The sequence below is a fragment of the Candoia aspera genome, chromosome 5, assembly GCF_035149785.1.
Source record: "Candoia aspera isolate rCanAsp1 chromosome 5, rCanAsp1.hap2, whole genome shotgun sequence".
Lineage (NCBI taxonomy): Eukaryota > Metazoa > Chordata > Lepidosauria > Squamata > Boidae > Candoia > Candoia aspera.
In genome coordinates, this window is record NC_086157.1 from 51310822 (window position 1) to 51332018 (window position 21197).

The 21197-nt window shown below is 37.4% G+C and overlaps 1 protein-coding gene across 1 annotated transcript in view; it reads left to right on the forward strand.

The window, feature by feature from the left end:
- Window positions 1-408: 408 nt before the first annotated feature.
- IL1RAPL1 (interleukin 1 receptor accessory protein like 1) overlaps window positions 409-21197 on the forward strand; it is an 826443-nt gene continuing 805654 nt past the window's right edge. Inside the window, exon 1 of the mRNA XM_063305201.1 lies at window positions 409-954. The gene's annotated coding sequence lies outside the window, so the exon portion shown is untranslated. The remainder of the gene's footprint in view (window positions 955-21197) is intronic.

Genomic DNA, 21197 nt, shown 5'->3' on the forward strand with positions numbered 1-21197 from the left:
TTTATGACTTGCAGCAAAGCAGAGGATGCATTCAGTCAAATGAGCCAATCTTGTAGAAACACTGGAATCATTTATGCATTGCATTGCAGTTTCTCTTCGTCCTCCTCTTTCTTTCTCTCTTGCACCCTCGTTTCATCCCTCCTTTGTCGCCTGCCTTAGGATATTCGGGGCGGGTTGACGTTTTTCATCACGACTTGCTCTTTTGGTTTGTTGATTTGTCATTTTCACCGAAGATTAGCATCATTCAAGGCAAACGGACAACTGTGGGGTTTTCTCCCTCCCGCTTTCCTCTTGGTTTTTTTTTTTTTTTTAAAAAGGCCTTCTGTCGATCGAGAGTTTTAGGACCCAGGAGACAACCTCGGAAACAGCAGGAGCTGTGTGCTTTCCACATAGCGGTATAGTGCAAGGAAAACCCCGTCGGATTCGTTATTGTAGGATACTTGTGAATATACCCGGGATTCTGGCTTCTTATGGCTGTATGGTTTGGAATTTTTACATGTGCTCTGAGAGGTTTTGAAAAGGCTCCATGCTCATAACCCAGGACTCCTTTTCTTGTCCTACAGCTCACAGACTTCTTCGCTCATCGATCTTTTCGTCTTCTTCACCCCCTTCTAGCAAGCTTTTCCGTCTCCTTTTGCCTTTCATCTTCTCGGCTAATTTTAATTTGGGCTTCTCACCTGGATTGTACCATCGGTGAACAACCTGGCCACTTTGAGGACAAGCAGGAAGCAAATCTTGCAAGGGATCTTTAGCTCTTCATGGAATTATCTGCTTGGATGGTGAACTTGGCGCTTGTAAATGGGCATCTCCTTTCCCTCCTTAATTGTTAGCATTAGAAGAAAAGAATCCAGAGGAGTTCTTAAACACCGTGGATTCCCTGACTACGTATTGTAATGATCAGTACTAATCTTACTGACTGATACCGGGAGAAGAATTTTTGCAAGACTGTGGTGGGTAAGATAATCTTCTCCTTCTCCCTCCCCCTCTCTCCCCCTCCCCCTGCCCCAACCTATGCAAAAACCAATCAGAGATATTGCTAAACTTGGCAGCTTGTAATTGAATTGACTACTTTCATGATTGCTGCATTTCACTTGCTGGTGTGTGTGTGTGTGTGTGTGTCAGAGGAAGATAGAGAGAGGGATTGCTCTGCTATTATTAGTTTAGTAGAAGAACTGCAGTCGGTATTTTGGAGAGTGCATGTTGTGATAAATCAAAGCATGGGCAAGCCAACTCACCACCTGATGTGGGAAATCAGCTTGAATGCAGTCTGAATAGACATTCTTCCACGTCCTTTCCACCTTCCTCCTCTACGTGACATATTTTGGAGCAGAACAGAATCTACAGCAGTCAAAGGAGCACTCAGTGATGGACCCTCTTTAATGTAAAATGGGTTATTATTTTATTTTTCCCCAAACCTCTGTGCAGTATTATCTTAGAACTGCAATAGACATTGACAGCCCTCGTTCTGATCAAGTTGCAGAAGTTTAAAGTGCCTAATCTGGATTCATTGGCATTATGAGGTAGTGGGGATTAATGCTGCTATGGAGACTGGCATTGCTGGTAAATCTGACAAATGGAACATGTTTTTTTTTTCTTTAAGGAAGGTACACAATGTTTCAGATGGTTCTCTGTTGCTTTGTATTCCCCCTGTTTGAGAAAACATTGCTATTTCTTGCCCACACAGTTAAGTTATGTCTTGATACCTTGAGACCCAGCCATGTGCAAGAGAGCTGGAGATCAGTAAGGAATGATATGACCTCAGCAGCTTTGCCCAAAGCTTACTGGGGCAAATGTGTCCAGGGCCTTGGTAGATCAGAAAGATATCAGAGCCAGTATTCCCTTGGTGTAAAGCAAGATCCATCGTTCGACCTTTTTCTCCATAATGCATTTTGATCATAGGAAGAGTGGAAAGACTGTGGGAATCAATAGTGATGACGTGGTACAATACACTGCACTGCAATGCTAAACTTATACAGGGTGTGCTAGAATGTACTCCCATGTACAGCTAATGGTTCGCCCTTAATGGATGTGGATGGTAAGATATATGCAGTTTGAAAAGGAAGATAGATTGCTATAGCTGAGCACAATGAACTATTACGTAACTTGAATGCATCTGATAACATCTTTAGTCTAGCTCTTAGTTGCCTTAACTTTGGAAGGCTACTGATAACTAAAGACAAGGAGAGTCAATTTGATATCAAGGAAAGTAAATGATTCCCACCCTCCCCGGCACAGTTCTCTCTGGGACGATGTCATGAAAAAGTAATTAGGACGTTACATTTATAACTCAACTACACCTGCTTTCAGGACAATACATAAAAATGTTCAGCCACACACAGAGACATATATAATCCGACCCATCTGTACTGCACATTTCAGTAGATTTCAGGCTGACTGAATTCTATTCAGAAAGGTTACATAGAATAATCAATGTAACCTGATTTTTGGGGTTAAGGTTAAGGACTTGACACACCCCAAACAAGACTAAATAAGACTCCAGTTAAGACAAGAGCCCTAGAATTGTTTGATGTAGTGGCATACAAATTTGACAACTAAATAAAACAAATATAAAAGCACCAAGTCTCCCCCACCCCAAGTCCCAGGATCCTTAGATCATTGTGGGAATAAAGGCATGGCCTGTCTTGGTGGCAAGAAAGATGCCCTAGAGCTTTAGCTGGTTATTAACCAAAAGCCTTGTGCAGCTTCTTTGCTGGTCAAGCACTCTAGCTAAGTCTTTAAGTTACAAAACAGAACCTTTTGTGACTTAAGGTCATGATAATGATGGATCTTCTAGATTATTGATAAATCTACAACTACATGAAATAAATAGCTAATTAACATAGTTGGGGTCCTTGCATATCCCATGTAGGCTAATTGTTAGATTGTCCCCCTTTATACAAAATGAATGCACTAAAGAATATATAATAGGGGCCAAGTAGAGTTTGAAAAACATTATCCACCTCAGGATGATGGTATATTCAATTCTTAGAAACTTTGCATATGATACACAAAGCTTCTTAGCAGCCTGGAGTCACATTCCTTCAAATACATTCTTTGTACATCTTTATTTTAAAGTGGCCCCCTGGGTCTATTCTTTCTTTTTTTCTAGGACAAGCTGAGACATATACTAATAAATTGAATTAATGCAGGCTAGAGATTGGGACTGATAGAATACACACACAAACATAATTAACTCCTGTTTCCATCCTTCAGGGGTCAGAATAACACTATGGCAACCCTTAAGGATTAGTGTGCCATTTTTCAGGAATGTTCCTAGCATTTTCAGAATTTTTCTCCAGCACACCTTACTATGTATATCCTAATTCTCAAATTACTTTAGGATTTCCTGCACTGCTTCGTCAGAACCACAGTTCTCTAGAGAACCTGTTACAAGCCAATATTTTGGTATGAGCAAGGATTCAAGAGGGCAGTTGTGGAGGTGGGGCTAAGATGAATCTATATATTGAAATCATAAATTGGTTTCATTGGATTTGATGAACTAACTAGGCATAGAATTGGATTAAACTACTTTCAAATTCATGTTGTTTCTTTTATTTATAATACGTATAAATATACTATTACATAATGTTGAGGTTTCTACCTGCTACAAAGAGTTAATATAAAATGTAAATTATTCTTCTGATAAGTGAATGCTTATATGGGAGCTTTCTCAGTTGCTGGAGCTTACAAATAGAAATCTTCAAACTTGTATTCACTAGGAGACAACTCAAGGCCGAGTAAATTCAATAGTAATTATGTCATCAGCATCAGCCTACAAAGAAAGAGTTCTTAATGTTTCTGAAATGGTAGACAGAAAGTCTGCTTTTTAAAAAAAGGTATTAAAAAAACTGTGGTGGATTTTTTTTTAATAAGCAAGTTTATTTCCCTGTTGTATAGCAAATTTGAACTATGGCTGATAATGTTTGATCTATAAATCACAGCCATCTGATTCACAGAAAATTCCATTAGGTAAATTTCTGATTAAACTTGTGGACAATAATCAGTTATTTTATGCTACAAATAATACCAATACTAGAGTAACATAGGTGTAATATGTTAAATGTTATAAAGTTTGACACTATTATAGAGCACAGCTAATTACTGAAAATATGTCTGATTTTCAATCTGCTTTCCAATATAGTGCTTTCTTTTTGACAGTCTCCCCACTTTTTTTACTTTATGACAAAGGAGACAACTCAACTTGGATTAATATGATTTAAAGAAAAACACCTCAAATTATCTGGTGGGGCTTAAATTATAAAGAACAATTATAACAACCAGACCATTTTCATAGCTACAGATAAGGGTTGTGTCAGCATTTTTATTCTTCTATAAATCTGGATTGGGTTGCTATCTCTCATGTTAGGGACCAAAGAAAGAAGTATTTACACTCAGGACTTCTAAAACCAGACAGTGAATCAAATTTTAGTGAATCAAATTAGTAAGCCATGCCTTTCAGGTTATACATACTGTAAAATCTTGGAAATCTGCCATGTATATTGGGGTGCCTGTGTCTGTGTGTGGGAATAAATCAATATAGTTCACCAATTCAATTATATATACATTTGACTTTTACAGTACAAATAAATCTAGATTAGAGATAGGCCACATGAGGTATGATGATATAATCAATGCCTTTATTGACTGGATGTGCTTTGATTAACAAAGTTGAGAGGACACTCAGTCTTCAGTATGAATCTTCAGATGAGATGTGAATATACCCTCTGAATACAGTCTAATAATACATTATCTTCTGATTCAGAAAAGACAGTGATCATCTGCAGTTTTAAGCACCTGATGCTTTCTGTTGTCTTGCTTGTCTTGGTCTGCTGGCTAATTATCTGCAATATAATTATAAAATCTGGCTAATGAGTGTTGTAATATACTTAGTCATTTCTAATATGTGTGTATGCAGTTGCACACACTGAATCGACACACTATCATCTTGTAATTTATTTCAGGTGGGAATTTAATACTGTAGACATAGAAAGCTTTGCCATCGATAACAGTATTACTGTATCTTACCAGAAATGTATGAACAGCTTCCTGGGTTACTTCAGAATTCACAGATTCTCAGTGCTGAAGACAGGGTTCTATTAAACTGAAAGCATTGGCTGTTACTGGCTAGGACAGCAGAATTTGAAATATGCAGGCTTTTCTTTCTGTTTTCATTCTCTGGATTTTACTAACATTCATCAAGCCTGGTAACCTGAAAAATGTTCACTTGTCATAGTATATCAGTCTTCTACAACCTGATGTCCTCTTAATGTCTTAGGCTTACCACATTAATTTTGACTAGAATTCTGGGAGTTGTAGTTACATTGTATTTTCACTAGTTGGTAAAGCTTCACTAGATCACACTGTCTTTGTTAATAAATTGTTTCCTCTGTAACTTGCAGGAACCTATGAAATGGCTGAAGATATCTCAGTGCTAGTAAATATACACAAAAGAGAAATCAGAATGATTATAGGGCTAAAGCAGCTCTTTAGAGAAGGAAAACTACAGCGTCTAAGGTTCTTTAGCTTGGGGAGAAGATGAGTAAGGGAAGACATGATAGATCATGTGTAGTATGGGAAAGGTGATATGTGTATTCTCCTCTTACAATGATATAAGACAAGGTCATCCATTAAAATAAAATATAGGTAGATTCAGGACTTGATCCAGTGCATAGTTGAACTGTGATTATGGCTACTAACTGACATGTTTTTAATACGGCACTAGATAGATTCATGAAGGATTGGGCTAACAATCTTGATAGCTATTTACTTCCTCTGGAATCACAGGTGGTATGCCTTGAATAACAGATGCTATATTCCTGATGTATTAAAAATTAATGCATATAATTCAGTCTGATCAGCCACAGGAAGAGGAAATTGGAAGTTTCAACATCTTCAGCCTACAAACAGCAGAATTTTCTTGAATGACTCATCTATTCTAGCCATCTACTCTTATGGATTATAATGAATCCATAAATAGCAAAAAAGGGGAAAAGCACTGGCTGATCAGTCAGCAAATGTGAACTCTGTAGTTGTTACGAAGTTACACAGAAGCAAACAGAGCATGTGAGCCAAAATGCCTTAACCAATTTAATATAAGGGTGACATATAGAAAAGGAGTCTATCATAAAGATGATGAAATGAATGTATATTTGCTTAAGAGGGCCTCAAAATTATTTTTTAAGGTTTTTTTAATTCTGTCTTTATTTTTATAAATAACTCAAGGTGGCGAACATACCTCATACTCCTTCCTCCTCCTATTTTCCCCACAACAACAACCCTGTGAGGTGAGTTGGGCTGATTGAGAGTGACTGGCCCAAGGTCACCCAGCCGGCTTTCATGCCTGTCTTGTGTTACTGCTAATAAATGTATACAGCAAAGCTTAAGACACCTTGAACTGAAAGACAAGATTGTGCTCTTCACACAGTAGCTTCTACAAGAGTTGGCTATTACTGTAACACTAGTGATGGGCAGACTATCTATTGAAGGTCTCTATCAAGCTTTAGAGCTAAGCAGCAGTTGTGCTCTTCCCACAGAACTCATCTGTCCAACACCTCACCATGACTCAACAGCTCCCTGAAATAGATGCTTACGTTTGACTAGTAGCACAGTAGCTATGAGCGTATGGTAAAAACATTACTTATTTGATGAAAATTGCATTTTTGAGCTGTACCAAAACATAATAGCTGAATTATTTGATTTAAAATATATCTTATTAAGTATTTTTCAGAAAAGACAAGGAAAAAATTAAAAAACAACAACAAAGCAAATAAGAAAATTACAGGCATCATAAAATTGGGTTAATTTTTAAAAATATTTCTTTCATTTTAAATAACTGAGCATATTATCATTTTAAAAACTACAGGTCATTATTAAAATCTAGGTGAGATAGAAATATGAACAGCAATAATCAGAACAGTGTAAATGATAAACTGAAATTAAGAATTACAGTGATTATTATTCAAGCAGTTGAAGAACTATTCTCATCTAGCAGATCATTGAAGATTAGAATATTAAGACTATCTTAAGAGAAATCAAATTTTGCATCGGCACAAATTTTGGACAAAAATTGTACAAGCCATATATAAAATTATAATCTAAAAATGGTTTTGAAACTAAGTTAAATGCTGTGTCAGATTTATTTTTGAAATTATTTTGGACATTGAAGCATACTTGTATAACATAATTAGCCATTCATTGGCAAAAGAACTATACATACATTCCAGTTGGAAGTGTAAAGTATTTTTGCAGTAGTTACAACTTCACTGAATTTTTAGAATTTCCATAGATCTAGAATATTGAAGGCTTATAAGGCTACACTGTCCAAAAATAGAAAGATTACTTCTCATGTTATTTCTTCATTTGGTTGCCACAAATTTTTTAATCACGAATCATTTTTGTTTAAAAGTTTTCATAATGAATGCATTAAATATATTCTAGGACTTCCTACTACATAAAAAAAATATTTTTTAAAAAATTAGTATTTAACTAGAAACATCTACCTTCATCCCTGTTCTTATCCATTTATTTATTTATTTATTTATTTATTTATCTAATGATTTTTTTTTCCTATTTAGCCTGAAAGATACAGTGCAACTCTCTTTTGTTTTTCCTTAGCAATCTGGGATTCAAATGCATTACTGTTTTCATTTAAAAAATAAAAATCTTATCCGACTTGTACGATATAAAGTGTGAATGCAGGAGTCCAGGTAATGCTTGACTGGTTCTGTTTTATGTTTACTTGTGAACTCTTTGTTAATTAAAGTGAAAATGACATTTTCTTCTGGGTGTGTTTGTGTGTGTGTGTGTGAGAGAGAGTTCATTGCTGCAGGTTTCAATAAACAACACTTTCCTCAGAACTTGAATATTCTGATTTAAAATAATTTAGTTTTAAGTTTTTTTTCCCAATACACCTTCTTGATTAACAGACTCCTTAAAAAAACCTTCTTAATTCTGAATTCCTTTTTAAAAGGATTACTGGGTATAAGATTCTATCCCCTTTTCTCCCAATGAATGACATTTTGCAGTTTATTTTACTGGCAAGAAGTAGGATTCCCATCTCCATCACCTTTCCCTACCTTTTAGTTCCTTAAATGTGTACCTTTAGTTAATTGCTTGTGCAGTATAACTAAGGGCTATAGAAATACTTTTGGATTTGAAAGATAAGACATTCTTTGTAATATAAAGATAATATAAAGATAACACATTCTTTGTAAATGGCCAAGAGTCCCTCCTTTTGGGGGGAGATGGGCAATAATAAAAATTTGATAAATAAATAAATAAATATGCAAAAAGCAGTGAGATTATTGAAGTTTATTTAATTGCTTTTGCCTTTGAGTGAGATTGTTATTATCTAGCAAGAAAGGAAATTCTGGAACTCTTGATATGGAAAATAACTGACAGCTGTGCATAATTTTGGCATTCTCTGCATTATGAATAGATTTTCAACCAAATCTATATTTTCCATTACGTAGAACTATATACTTGCACTAGATTATTTGCATATATAAATCTTATATAAATATTTATTGGGTGGCCATCACATAATTCTATCTAATGTCAATTTTAGACTTCTACATTTCCTTTGCTGGAGTCAGCCCTGCACCTGTATCAGTTTACTGAGGAAATATTAGTAAACTGAATTTGCGTTTTTGTAGAAAAACATTAATGTAGCATATGGGGGAAGGAGCGAAAAAGAATCCATTAATACAATTGAAACCTTACTATAAAAAGTAGCAATATATAGACCACAATTTATTAATTACAGCAACAACAGCCAGCTAGTTGATAACCACAGGGATGGTGAATTAAGTATGCCTGCCTTCTTGAGTGCAGTCATATGCGTAACTATCAATATTAGGGAGGGAAGGTCAAACTTCAAGTTCTTGAGTGGGTCAGCCCATGCTTCTCCCCATCTTGGCCACTGTTTGAGGGTGCCATGTTCTTTCCATTTGCTGACCACTGCCATGTATTCAGCCAAAGTTTCAAGCACATCCTGACCATACAAAACAACAATGCATCAAGAACATCTTTAGAGGATTGATGGGTGGGAATTCAAATGAAAAGGAATAATGGAATCTATTGGCAGCCCTGTTAATACACTGATGCCTTTAGAGCAGTTGCCCCTTACTTATCTTCAGCCAGGTCTTCAGGCTGAAAGGGGAGAAGTTCCTTTCCTGGCATATCAGGTTGAGGAACATATTTTCTTAACTTCAAAGAGATTCTGTGAGCATTGGTATGAACTTATAGTGAACTGAAAACAACTAAGGGAAAAGATGAGTGGAATGAATTGCTAATAGGAAATGGCTTTTGAGAAAATAAGTTTTTCCCTGCTTGACTATAGAGGGAAAACTGATGCAGGAACAGGAAAAGTTGTGTTCTACAATGAAGCAAAGTAAAACCAACAATGCAGATCAGGTTATAATATTATTTGGAGAAAAGGGTTCAACTGAAAAAAGCAGGATAGAAAAAAACAATAGAATATAAAGCAGAAAACTGAGCTGCAGAGTAAATATAGAAGTTTAACAAAGTAACAGTCAAGAATGATAAAAAAAAAAGCTGGCAAAAAGCTTTACTCAGAGCTTATAGGGAAGAAGAGCTTTGTGGTCCCATCCTTCTTTGCACTTGCTTGCACTTAACCATGAAACCATGAAAGAGTCATGCTGTGAAAATAGCAGTATGATTTCTTGTCCTTATAATGTTGCTTTTAGGTCAGCCCCCACCCATGAATAACATAGTCTTAAGACATCATTGGCAATACCAGCTTGGAAGTAGAATTTTTCCCTTATATGTGGCACATGCATCAACCAGGACAGCATGAGTTTGCAGTGAGTCTGAATAGATGCCAAAGATGCCAGATAGCGATTGGCAAAGGGGACAGCAGATTTTATCTGAAATTGTTATGTGCTAATTCAAGGTTGGCAAATAGCATTTTAAGTAGTGAGAAACTATTTTAGGTTTGGTCATCAGGAAGCTGATGGAACTAAGCAAAGAGGTCTGAAGGTTCTAGATTTGTTTAAATTCTCCTTTCTGTTGAAAGGAGATACAAGAGACTTGCAGTGATGATGTTACCTAGCTGGATAATGAAACATCTGCAAGCAAACAAGCTCAGAGAGCACCAAGAACAGTTCACCTCTGAGCTATATACACTCTTTTATATTGAAATAAGGTACATACAGTATGTTCTTTTGTGATCTTGACAGGCAAAACATGCTAGTTAAGTCGAGAAGTGAAGGATAGGAATGCATCTATTTGTTAAGTAAAGTAACATGCAACCATATCACAGGGGATTGGAAGCAAAACCCAGTTAGCCTCTAGCTAACTGTAATCTTAGGAGCCAACACTTGTTAGTATTTTAGAGAGCAGTAAGCTATGGTGAAATCATCCAGTAAAAACTCTTCATCCATTTTATATTTCCAGTTCAAGATTTTTTAGTAATGATTCAAGATGAAATCAGTATGAAAGTTTAATAAAATATAATCCTAAATTTGTCTTCAACAGTTACTTATTTTAAAATAAGTTAAGCAGTTACTAAATAACTTGGGTCTGTCTGTAGCTGTATGGTTTTCTTTTTTCTTTTTTAAATTTTATTAAGTTTCAAAACAAAGATAAAAGCTATACTTTAGCACATAATAAAAATAACTAAGTACAATTACTCCTCCCCCTTATATTAAAAAAAAATCATATAGACCTCCTAAACAACTTCCCCCCAAAGGATCACAAATATTTAATTATTCCCTTCCTATTACTATTCTATACATTTCTGTCTACTATAACAAAAATCAAATTAAAAAGCACATAACTTGTCTGCCATTATACTTAATAGTTAACATCAGTCAAACCCTAAAAGCAATCCAGATAAACATTCTTTAACCCTTATCCCACTTCAAAATAACCCAGAATGTTTACATTTCTCCACAATGTGCACAGAGCTTTTCTCTTGAAAAAATCAAACAGCCCAACTGCCCCCCTCAAAAATTCCAGCTTCTCCTCAAAAAAAACTCCCATACATAATGACACTTCTTTTCCATGGCATTCCACCAGGAAGTCGATTTCACTTATTGTTTGCAGATCTCTCTCTCCCTTTCTCCAACTCCACTATCCAATCTTCATCCAGCATTTCAACAGAAATCCCAATCTCATTCTTAAAAGAAACATTTCTATCACTGTTGGATTCCTCGATTCCATCCGCCACATCCTCAACCTGATGGCACATTTTAGATCTCATATTTTCCACGATGTCCTGAATATCTTGCATAAAAACTTGGTAGAAGTCAGAAGAAATCTGTTTAAAATCTTGGTGGAAGTCAGAAGAAATCTGTATAAAATCTTCCATGTCTCTTGCAGTAGATTATGGTACCCCCTAGGAGCTTAACCAGTGAAAGTTGAAGATATGGAAAAGTTCCAAAATGTATTTACACAAGTGAAAATGAGATAAGCAGACAGTTCCTGAGGGTAAGTAGGAACAGAAAGCTGAAGGCAAATCAGCTGATTCAGCATGTAGGAAAATGCTAATATCTTCAAATTTAATACAAAAATGATAACAGGAAGACAATTGTTACTCTCAATCCTGCTTTATACTTGGAAGGAAAATGAAGTCCAAAACCTAAAAAAGATTTTTTTAAAAAGTAATCCCAAAAATAACAATAAGCACCAAGAAAGCCAGCTTCTCCTTGATGTAGAAAGCCTCTCTTAGGGTGTGTGTGTGTGTGTGTGTGTGTGTGTGTATGTATATATATATGTGTGTGTGTGTGTGTCTGTGTGTGTGTGTGTTGGTGATTTAGAAATGGGGTGGCTGGTCTTAGTGTCCCTTTAAGGCTACAGCGTAGCTTGGAAAATGATGACGGCTCTGTCTCTCAGATAAAAGCTTTTACCTGTCGAACGTGAAATGCTGTTTGCGATCTTCTGGCTGCAAGCAGCAGTCCGGAGGACAAATGGGATGATTCAAGGCATTCTCCTTTATCCAGAGAATATTTCTGGGCTTCAGGAAAACCTGCCTGAGCCCCAAAAAAGTTGCTGCGTTGTCAGCTCCATCTGCTTAGCCCGTGGGCAGAGCTGCTGAGTTCACCATTGCCCACCGGAAGCCCTGTACCTGTATGCTTTTCAAAAGACTGCTTGCTGAGAAGCAGCAGAAATTCCCCAGGCAATGGAAACAGAAGGGGGGAAAGCATCATTCTTTTTTGTGCTGCTTTCAGGTGTGAATGGATGGGAAATAGATATTCTATATTAAAGCAGCAAAAAAAATGGGACATGTGTATAAAATAAATTGAAGATCATGTATATAGATGCTTAGAAGTACCAGTGATTATGAAAGAAGAGGTTCTTCTCTGGGATTCTTAATGTGTGGAGCGAAATACTATATCCTCTATAAATGTAAACGCTTAGGATACATCCAGCCTTTACTGTAATAATTGGATATAGCTGAAGAGACAAACAGGTTACACCCAACCTTAGGCATGGCATCCAGAACCTTTCCAAAATTGCTGCTAAATTATAATTCTTAGTGTAACAGAAAAGAAGTGATCATATCACCTGTAAAAAAAATTAAATTAGAGAAATTTGAAATAATAAAATCTAGCTTTTGGACTACTTCACCCTTTACCTTGGACCCTCCCACTTTGGGGAGTGAAGACCCTCATGTGCCAATCAGATACTAAATGTGGCACATCCCTTCTTTGAGGCAGCTTTCCCCAACCTGGGACATAACAAAAGTATGACAATTCCCAATCAGGATGACCAGAAAGGCTTTGTTTTTATTATTCAAGGCTTGTGTCAGGCTTTATGATTTCTTTCATGTTACTGTTACCTTTCTGTTTGTTTTATTTTACACTGTTAGCAGTTATTACAAATAAATAGATCACCTTAATTTTTTTTTAAGTCAGAAAACCAGGGGTCACCCAATGAAATTGAATCCTGGAAGAATCAAGACAGAAAAAAGGAAATATTTTTTTACACAACATGCAATTAACTTTGAAATTCACTGCTGCAAGATGTAGTGGTGGCTACTAGCTTGGCTGGCTTCAAAAAAGGGTTTGACCACTTCATGGAAGTCCTGGGGATAAATGGCTATTAGCCTGGATGGCAGTGGGACTGCTTCTGAGGGCCATCTGCTGGGAGACTAGTGGCTTCCTTGTGCAGTTGGTTGGCCACTGTGAGAATAGACTGCTGGACTAGATGGCCAGGGATCTGATCCAGCAGGGCACTGCTTATGTTCTTACATGCTTGAACTTTTAAATACATGGTCCTATTTAACAAAATGCATGCTTGATTTTACCAATAACAACCAGTAAAAGGTTTGCAATACTTAGAGTGATTTATTTTCCCCACCTCAAGGCAGAAATATTTTGTTCAGAAGAGGGATGTGTGTGTGGTTTTGGGGTCAAGTTGATTGTGCTACTGTACTGATTACGTTTGAGAACATATATTGGATGCTGTCACAAAATGACTGCAAGGAATGTTTCACAAAACACCAATTTTATCAAAAGATAAACTAGTGAGCTTGCTTTGTTTGCTTGCTTGCTTTGCTTTGTTCCCTCTCCTCTTCCCACAAAGATGCTCCAAACCTATCCAGCTACATTTTAGGAGGTATGTAGGCACATAGCTAGAGAACATGCAGCAGAAGTTATTTACCATTTTTATTTTCTCAAAAGGCCTACAAGGCCTATGCAGCAACCAAAAGCATCATTGGGAATAAAGATGATGCTAAAGGCTGGTACATCTTGCTAGCTTCCCATTTTATTTTAATTAAAGCCATCGTTTTTAAAAAATGAAAGTTTGGTATAGCAGGGAGCCTTGGAGATACCAACAGAGGTATCTGTGGACACTCTGGTGCTTATGGCTACCAACTTGCCTTTCTTTGACCTAGAAAGATTAAGCTGCGGAGAACTTGAGACAGGATCTTTTATGAGTAGCAATCTAATCATATGACTTCTTCCATAAGGAGAACAAATCTTTTATGTTTAAGATGGTCCATGAAGATTATAGCGTTTCAACAAGTTTTTCATGGTTTTAATCTTATTTTCTGATTTTAGTCTTATAAATTCAAATGAATTCAATCTTTAATACGGTCACAGACCAGAATTACAAATTAAAAAAAAAAAGAATACATTGAAATATGTTAAAATACATTAAAAATACATTAAATGAAATGAACAAAACTTGATAATATATTTACAGATTAATAGAGTCGTCAGTGGGCAGTTGAGGTCTGCCTAATTTGCAGACAGTATAGCAAAATTTAGCTACGTTTAGGGAAACTAAGTCATTCTGATCAGATAGCAACAACTGAACATAAAAGAGATCAGGATTTCCTGGATATTTTATCAAATGAGGGGTTATTAAGTGGGTTTGTGAATCCTTATAAAGAATATAGTATAGCAGGACATGTTCTATAGTTTCAATAGCCCCTTGTCCACAGGGGCACAGTCTCAACTCATATGGGACGTTTTTGTAGCGGCCCTCCAAAACTGCTGTGGGAAGCACATTACAGCGTGCCAAAGTAAGTGCCCTCTGAAATTTGGAGACAGTTATATGATTTAGGTATCTCGCTGGCTTATAAGAAAAGGCTTGATCGCCCAAAAAAACACTCTTAGGCAAAGCTGACTGGTCCTGCTGGATTTCCAGGTCTTTGATACACTGATAAATAGGTGATCGTCATCATTATCTGTTATTTTTCACATTTTATTGAAATTAAAATTAGGACATACATCTAAATAAAACAAAAATTCTGTGGATCTTTCTAATTAACCACAGCATAAACATGTCCTGCCAACACTGTTTTTTCTCCCATTTCTCCATGATGTTGCCTTTCTCTTGTCCCCAGGCTAAATCTGTTCTCAGTACACCAGGTTTAAAATAATTTGTTTTCTCCTTATTCCCACATTATCCAAGGACAGTCTGACAGTGTCTACCTTCCTACCTACCTATCTACCTTCATTACGTTGGAGGAAAGTTGGATGACTTGCAGTGACTGGGAACAAAGCCAGTCAAGACAGAATAGGGATCGGCAATGGGATCCACAAATTTCATGCCAGTGTTATTCTGAGTCAAGGATAGGTGCTCAGCTCACTGGTGGAGCAAGACCCTATCACTGTATTTGTGACATTGACACAGTTCATATCTATTAAGGCTAAGCATTTTTAAGTAACAGTGATATCAGTGGAACCTCACTGAACCTAACTGCACTGGATTTTGTCCAGAATGTCTTTTTCAAGTGTGCTATAGGACCTTGAATACATTCATAGAGATTTTAAGGCTAGGTGAAAATGAATGTCGTATTTTATTTTTTAGCCTGTTTATTCTAGTTCATAAAAGGGACGCGGTGGCGCTGCGGGTTAAACCGCTGAGCTGTCGATCGGAAGGTCGGCGGTTCGAAACCGCGGGGCGGGGTGAGCTCCCGTTGCTCGTCCCAGCTCCTGCACACCAAGCAGTTCGAAAACATGCAAATGTGAGTAGATTAATTGGTACCGCTTCGGCGGGAAGGTAACGGCGTTCCGTGAGTCATGCTGGCCACATGACCCGGAAGTGTCCTATGGACAACGCCGGCTCCAAGGCTTAGAAACGGAGATGAGCACCACCCCCTAGAGTCGGACACGACTGGACTTTACGTCAAGGGAAACCTTTACCTTTACCTATTCTAGTTCATAGGAAATTTTCTATAAAACCTGTGCAAAACGCACAAAGACTTTATTGGTAGATGATGTGTCACAACGTTTGAAGTTATTCAGCGTTCACTCCCAATTAGAGTGTTGTTTAGGCATTCACCATGCCCACAAATAGGCCTGCAGAATTCATTGGCTTTGCATTTATCAAATTGCAAGTGCTTGATCTATCATCCGTCATAGGCTAAGTAATGAATGTATAGCACTATTCGCGTTAACTTCCCCATATCATTTATAATCCGTGAATCTTGATCTTCCCATATTTTCCATGAAATAAAACAACAGAAGGTTTGGAGGTTTTGTCTCTGAGCTTGTTGAAGAGAAACCACAGTTAACTATAATGACTAAAAATGGCTTCTTCCCATGTTTTATTTAATTACCATTATAATATTGTAGACAATGTTATGATGCTCTTTTCATTTTAGTAGTGCTTCACTAATAATTTAGTGTAACTCAAAGAGCATTTTAGCAATTATTAAGTTTGCTTCCTTTGTTTGAATTTGTAAAGAAATTGAATGGCCCTCACTGCTAAGGTTGTGGTCGTATGCATTAAGCTTCAAGTGGCCTTTAAGAACATACCTCTGTTACAGTGGCATGCCATGTTCTCTGGGTAGATGGAGATAATGGGATGAACATGCAGAAGAAGTGCAATAACTTTAATAGTGGCAAAAATCGATTGCAATTCTGCTTGTAGCTTAGAGTGAGAGAGCAGCGATTACTAGTGCTGTAAGCCACCTGTCTAGAAGCAGCCATAATTTGCAAAGCTATATGTCTTTCATTAGAGATCTGTCAAGGGCATATCATCTTGCAAATGAACGGTCTTAAAAAGATGTATTTACCCCCAAACCAAAATACAATCTTGAGAGCCAAAGGCACTGCATCAGAATCAGAAAGTGGCCCATAATATAATTCTGTAATATTTTAGAGATATGCTTACTGAAATTGGCTGAGTTGCTTAGGGCATATTTCTGACAAAGCAGGCAAACTAAGATGAGGGATCCAGAACAGACTCTAGATCTTGCCAAGTAATTTGGAGTTCTGGAGTTTGAACACATTCAACTCTGTTTTCAACTGCTCATATAGAATAAATGGAAAGCTAAGACAGAATAACTGATACCATTTAAACACAATGAGTTTTTAAGGAGTACATCTATGTCCATGCTTTGAGGAGAGATATTCAACCTTTTTATTATGTCATGTTCAACCTGCTTTTTAAAGTCTGTAAAAAGCTGCATCGTAATGTTTTAAGGGCTTTGCTGGATCAGTGAAAGAAATTACTTGTTTTTGATTTGTTCCTTTTCCTGATATCTGATTCTAGTTGCAAAATGAAATCATATTCCCTGCTTGGGGACTCATTTGACTGAAAAATCGTGAATTTTATGTGATTGATCCCTGCAGCTAACTTTAACATAGAATATTTTTTCTGGCATAATAGTATTTGTGGAAGAATAATATAATCATGAGGTTTGGAAGGACCTTCAAGATCTTCTATTCTAATTCCTGCCCAAGGCAAGAACTCTCATGCCATCCCAGATAAATGGCTATCCAACCTTTGTTTGAAAGTCTCCAGTAACTCAGCACACACATTTTCAGGAAGTAGGCTTTTCCACTGCTTAATAATTTTTACTTTCAGGAATTCCTCCTAACTTTGAGTTTGGAACTCTGTAAGTTTCCACCCATTTGTGTCTTATCCTACCCTCAGGCACTATGGAAGATAAATCCACATCCTCTTCCCTGTTGACACCCCTTTAGGTCAGAAGACTGCTATCATGCTTCCTCTTGGTTTTCTCTTCTTTCAGGCCCAGCCCAAGAGTGACAAAGAATCAATCCAGCCAAACTTCAGTTCTTTATTTGCTCACATTGTATAGACAGAATCTTGCCAGACTAAAGCTACTCTACCTAACCTAAGGGGAAATAACCTGGGAAGGCTCTAGAGCGGGGCTCGCCCGGACCTCTTAGTCTTCCCACATCCCATCCCTGGACTGTGTTTTATCTTGCCCTCCTCCTTGGAATATGCTACCTCCTTCCTGAGAAACAACAGCATTACTAAAATCTACCATATCACCTCCTCCTTTGAAGATACATTCCATAACACCAGGTCTCTTCATCATTTTGCATAGGATTTAGACTCCAAGCCCATCACCATCTTTGTCACTCTTCTCTGCACACTGTCCAGTTCCACAATATCCTTCTTATATTGTTGAAACCCAAACTGGACACAGTTTTCCATGTGTAGTCTAACTAGTGCAGTATAGAGCATAACTATCAGTTCCTGTGACCTCGACATTATTCCTCTGTTGGTGCAGCCCAAAATTGCATTGGCCTTTTTGGCAGCTGTAACACACACTGCTGGCTCATGCTTAAAGAGTGGTCTACCAGGACACTCAGAAAAAGGTACTAATCAAGTAACATTACTGTAAAACATTAAACTTCTTGGTGCCAGCCAGAAAAAGGCATGACTATCCTCATTTGCATAATAAGCTGAGATGAAAGTTCATCCTGTGAGGGTTCTTCGTTTTCCATGGACTGGACACACCACAGTGTAGAAAATAACTGTAGAAAATAACTTTATTGTAGCACACACCTTTCCTGTTGCCCTGAGTTAACTCCACCCTCATAGGCTTTGCAAGTTGGTGTAGCCACATAAATACGTCTTTGATGGTTAGTCCTTAAAACAAATAAAAGTCTTAAAGGTTGTAAAGTGACATACAACCTTTGCCTCCCTCCAAAAGTTCTTGCACTTGTTGGGATTAGGTGCTACCTCAGCATGGCTGCCCCTCTTCTGGTTGCTACTGAGCTCCAGGCCAAGCTCTAAGCCAACCTCCAGGCAGGAATCACACCACAATAGGCTGCTTACTGTAGCTTGTGGTCCTGGCTGTAGACTGATAGTCCTCTTGCCTGCCTGTAATAGCCATACATTCCAGATTCACTTCCTGCTTCTTCATCTGTTGTTGTCTCTTTCTTTTCTCTCCTACACACTCACACTTTTATAGGCTAAGGGCCTGGTTTGGGTGAGGCTGTCTATGGATGTCGGCACGTTCCTAAAAACTCCAGGATGTGGTTCAATTAGCCTGATGCCTGAAACGCCAGCATGGATGTTTGTGAGTAAACTGTGACTGGGGAATGAATGAATGAATGAGCCCGCTTATCAAGTTTCTGGGGTGGTAAACTTTTACAGTTTCCCCTTTTGGGAAAAAGCATGAGCTGTGCTGAGCCTTGAGGAAGGTGGAGGTGGAAGTGGAAGGATTTCTGCCTGGCTGCAGCTGCTTTTCCCATGCGCAGGCAGCAACCCCATCTTCACTTCCTCAAACATCCTAGGAACATCAACACTCATAATATAATGACCCTAGTATAAATTAAAAGCAAAAGAATAGCTGCACAGTACTTGAATAGCATAATATCTACTCTGATCCTGCTCATTTTCCCGGTCAGTACATAAATGGTGCTTCCAGCGAATGTTTTACATGCTACTGTCCACCATTTATGCCATAGGTATTAAGTTTTTCCCTTTACTGTTCTTCACACATTTGCTATCTCTTTCTTCTTAACATGTTTTCTGTTAAGGAAAAAAAAAAAGAAGAAACAAAGGAAAAACACAAAAGGTCCCAAATGGAAGAAAATGATGTCTGGATATAACATTCAGAGGCTGTGGCAGTACTGTCATCCAATAAAAGTCTCATGTGAAAACATCTTAACCATGAATTTCCAAGTGCACTTACTGTCCTAATGAAATCAGCAGGACAATATTCAAGTTGAATAAGCTTGCATAGGAATATACGGTAAATTTCTCACATGACTGCTTAGAGAAACAAGATTTAATGGAATACCTATCATAAACCGATGCTGGTGTTACAGAGCAGTGTTGATTGAAAGGCCTTTATATGTCCTGGCTTTGGGGGGAAAAAACCTTTCCCTTTGGAACACAGCTTTTGTATAGTGGCATTTCCCTTTCTGCTCTTAAGTCTAAACCAAGTGTTACTACATGTTAAGGAATATATAATATTTGTGACATAGATGAGGTCTATGCCTATGCACGTGAGAAATGGACAGAAACAAACAAAAATAAGTTGAAATGATAATATAACTCCAATTTTAATGTACTCTGCTATAGAATATAGTGCCAGAAAACTGGAGCAAATCTTAGTCAACTGGCATCAGCTTGGCAATCAAATATTAAACAGTAAGCAGATGATAAGTTCAAAACAAACCCTTAGAAGATAACCCATAAGTTAAAAAGAATTATTAATGTGATATTTAGAGATTAAATGTTCACTTAAAGAGAACATCTCTAATTGAAGAAAGGGAGAATTGGAAGAGAAAGAGAAAACAGTAAGTATACTGTACATCTACTAAACCTGCATGGAAAAATTATATAGAACTCATCTCTATCTTTCAATCGTCAAGCCCAAGGACTCAGATGCTTGGCAGGAAAGAGGGAGAAAGGCTAGTGGTACCAGGTAGAGAACAAAATCAAGAGTAAAGCAGCAAGAGGGTGAGCATCCTCATGGTGCAATTAGATTTATGACCTAATATCAGAGCCAGTTTCATCAGTCCAGCCTCTTTAATCTTCCATTGAATTCTAATAGGATGCTGGGATTTTATTAATCATATCTTTGGAATTTATCTTACTGGAAAATTTACCAGGGACCTCTTAGAGTAAAATCATGTGGTCTTAGAACACAATCTATTTAACAATAGAGGTCACATCTTTTTGGCTGTGGCTAGAGTTTTCATGGATGCCTTTTGAACATATCTGTCCTGGTGAAGTATTCTTGGAACCAGCATTGATTTTGTCTTGGTCTTTGATTAATGAGATTAATGGGCCACTTACTTAGGATGGCTGGAATTTGGCTAATACAACTTCCGTCTGATTAGTCATGAAACCTAAACTCAACTCTTTTTTTCCAATGTGTCCAAGTCTGTAAGTCACATTAAAAACTATATTTTCTTTAGTTCTGCTTTTCCAAACAATATGCCCATATGAGGGATTGCTTCACTACGCAAGCCATCATATGACCCATGACAGCTGGAACAATTGCAAAGCATTAATGCTGAGATGGGCAGCTATAGAAATCAATCAATCAATCAATCAATCAATCAAATAAATAAATAAATAAATACATAAAGATAGATGATAGACAGACAGACAGACAGACCTTGGTCAACAAGTGACTTTAAGTTTTCTGATGACAATGTCCTGGCAGAGAGAATTGCTCTTGTATATTTCTACTTAAAAATAAAAATGAAGCTTTTTCACTGCTTAGTGAATTAAAAATGTGAGAAGACTGCTTCAGAATACTGGTGTCATGGTAACTGTGGCACCAAAGAAAAAGGGGAATGCACATCCCATTCCATCTCTACATAACAGAGCAGGGCTAGACAAAATTATCATGCTGTTGATCTGTTTAGCAAGACTCTGCTATTACTTACACTGAGATTGCAAGCAGACAATCAGCGCTTTGACAGATACTACCACTTTCTCTGTGGTTATTCATCTTTATTTATTTACAGCTTTTACCCTACTCTTCAACCAAAAAGCTC